Genomic DNA, 3172 nt, shown 5'->3' with positions numbered 1-3172 from the left:
GAGAGAGAGAGAGAGAGAGAAATAGAAAGACGGGGAGGAGTGAAAGAAAAGAAAGAGGTACATTGCACGCGCTATATGCAATCGCGATTATCATGCGATACCATCGCGCCACAGAGAACGTTCAGCGAAACACACAACACGAGGAACCGAAACACGATGAGTAGAAACGCGAGCGGATTCGAACGGCAACGAACTGTGAGCACGACACCAAAAAACACCGTTGTTACAAGAGAGAAAGAGAGAAGGGAAAAAGGGATGATGTGAGCACTGTTGGCCGAGACCGCACTGCAACGCGACCATTCTCTTCGACGGAAGAGACGCAAAGACGGAGCGGCGGTACACTGCTACGGCACTGTCGGGATTCGGCGTAAAGATAGCGAAAGGCCGTCGAGATCGAGAGGCGATTGTTACCGTCCGAACTTCTTACGGCGCAGGAACGTCGGCAGTCCGTGTGAAGGCTCGGAAGAGGTATCCGCTCCTCTCCTCTCCTCTCGTCGGCGTACGCGGCGGTTCCGGATTTTTATGTGACGAGAGCACTCGGAAGACGGTCGCCGGCCAGGAGGCGGAGGAACGTGTCGGAACCGTGGAATTCATGCAGTCCCGGCGCGTCTAGCAGCTCCATCTTGACTCGACTCGGCGATCGCTCGGCGCTCTCTCGGAGTCAAGTCCCGCGCGCATACGTTCCTTCCTTCGAGCCGTCCGGTCGTTCGCTCGCTCACTCACTTACTCGTTCGCTCGCTCGCTCCTCGGTGCGTCCGTCCGTCCGTCCGTCCGTCCGCCCGCTCTCGCTCTCGCTCTCTCGCAGCGTGCCGAGAACCGCGCGCGCGCGCGCACCACCGCCGTACGCGCTCGCGCGCCGCTCTCACTAACACAATAAATCCATTGTGAGGGAGAATTCCTGGCGGCGCATTCCGCGTGTACGTAAGAGTACGGCAGAGAGCGAGGAGGACCGACTCACTCGCTCATGTTCGTGGATGTCGTTACGGGACGAAGGAAGAGACACGGAGGAGGAGAAAGACGTACTCGCGCGTGGAGGGGAAAGGTGTAGGAGCGAGAGAAAGAAGGAGTAAAGTGAAAGAGAGCGAGAGAAGAGGAGAGTACACGAGAGCGAGGGAAAAAGAAAAAAGGAACCGATATACCGGAGGAACGAAGGTGCTGGTGGTAGTGATGATAGTAATAGTGTGGTGGTGGTAGTGGTGTGGTGGTGGTGGTGGTGGTAGTGGGGTGGTGGTGGTAGTAGTGGTGGTGGTGGTAGTAGTGGTGGTGGTAGTAGTGGTGGTGGGGAAGGAATTAATGCATGCCAAGGAGGGGCAGCGAGAAAGAAGGTGGGAGGAAGGGGAAGACTGTGGAGGAAGAAAGACGAAGGAAGAGCAAGGGGCAGCAAGGAGGGAAGAGTACGAGTCGTGTATGGTCGTCGTATAAATAGACGGGAGACGATATAGGCGTCGTATAGTACGACTCCTAGGACAGGTAGTGGATGTTCGTAACATGCGACGAAACTACTCCGCACGCTCGCTTCCCACCCAGTGTGGGCACACCGGGAGTCACTGACACATGCTCGCTCGTTTGCATGCGCACACACACACACACACACAGCGTACGTACGCACGCGAGGCCGGGGGAGGCCAGTAGGAGGCAGCGCGCACGCACGTGTATATACACACACATACACGCGACACCAACGCAGAGCCCACTGCACATCCGAGGAGAGCTCACTCACGTAAAGAACGACAGCAGCATACACACAGATGCACACGCATTCACACTGCTGCACGTTTCATAGTTCCTGCCGCGCTACTCCACCGATACCCCGCCGCTCGCAGAAGGCTTCGCCCGGTTTCACTCTTGCACTCGCGATAAACGTACATAGTAATACACACTACTACAGGGGAGGTAAGAGACTCAAGTGTACGCGAGGTCGCGCGAATTACCGGGTGCCGTGCATGAACGGTGCTACCTACCCTCTCGGTGCTGCGTCGTGTTCCAGCGTGGTAGCGAGGCAACTCGTCGTCTTTTTCTGTTTTCCGATGCACTTTCGCGTACACGTGAAGCGCGTCACGTCGCGTCACGAAGTGAGGCGGACACGGCTGCAGTACGCGGGTCTTTACCGACCGGGAGAACAGCATAGCCGAGACAATGACGACAATGAAGAAGACGACGACGACGACAATGTCGTCGTCGTCGTCGTCGTCGCAGGTCGGAAACGCGAGCGAGCAGCGAGCCGGCACCGAATTATTGACATCGCCGTCGCCGCGTCTCGACGTGTCGCGATGATCCGCTTCGCAGTGCCTCCCTTTGTCCCCCACCGCCTTCACTATCGATGAATCTTTCCTCGCTCTCTCGGTCGCGCGCGTACACTACACACCGTACACCGCACCGCACCGTTCGTCGTTGCGCGCGTGTACGGACTCGGTTGCTCAACTGAACCGCCCGCGACCAGCCGAGTCGCGTATAACCGAGCCAGCCAACCTACCACGCGCGCGCGTCCGCGCATGCACACACGCGTACGTATTAATACACAGAGGGAACACGTCGTCCGTCCGCAACGCGGTGGCTACTACACACTACTACTATTGCTATCACTACTACCACTGTTGTACGACCACAACGTTGTGTCTCTCCTTCTCCTCTTCCACCTCCACCTTTTACCGACCACTACCTTCTCCTACGATTCTACTTCTTCGTCGCGTATCTCCGCGAACATGCACGCACACGTTCCGCCGACCCATTCCGCCGAGCGAGTCGAGGAACCGACGAGCGCGCTCGCTCACTCACTTATGCTCACGCGCGCGCATAGCGCAGAGAGAGAAAAAGAGACGACTCGCACACGCTCGCACGTCACTGACAGTTGCTAGCACCCCGCGTATATACGTATCCACGTACACACCGCGTCATGTACGTCATACCATGATAATTGGAGGTGTTCTTATGCGATTTTCGATTTTGCGTGTGAGATTGAAAACCACGCAACTCGTAATAGGGAGAATGGTAAGATCTACATCACGCAGTATGTATGTGCGTAAGCATGCGTCCGCCTCCGCGTAGCTCGGATACGCGCGCGGTTTCTCATCGGGACGCGCTCACGACGCTCACAGACGGATGCACTTTGTGCGCGCGAGACGACGATGCTTGCGTCGAGCGACGGCTAGTGCCGATATATATATATATATAT

At 56.8% G+C, this 3172-nt stretch overlaps 1 protein-coding gene across 7 annotated transcripts in view; it reads right to left on the bottom strand.

Moving 5' to 3' along the window:
- The window catches only part of LOC116846461 (protein capicua homolog), a 121598-nt gene that overhangs the window by 60777 nt on the left and 57649 nt on the right, over window positions 1-3172 (bottom strand). The gene's annotated exons all lie outside the window — the stretch shown is intronic.

Source organism: Odontomachus brunneus, unplaced genomic scaffold (genome assembly GCF_010583005.1).
Source record: "Odontomachus brunneus isolate Ranch 3 - 2012 unplaced genomic scaffold, Obru_v1 Obru_scaffold_064, whole genome shotgun sequence".
Classification (NCBI taxonomy): domain Eukaryota; kingdom Metazoa; phylum Arthropoda; class Insecta; order Hymenoptera; family Formicidae; genus Odontomachus; species Odontomachus brunneus.
This window is presented reverse-complemented; position numbering and strand designations above follow the sequence as displayed.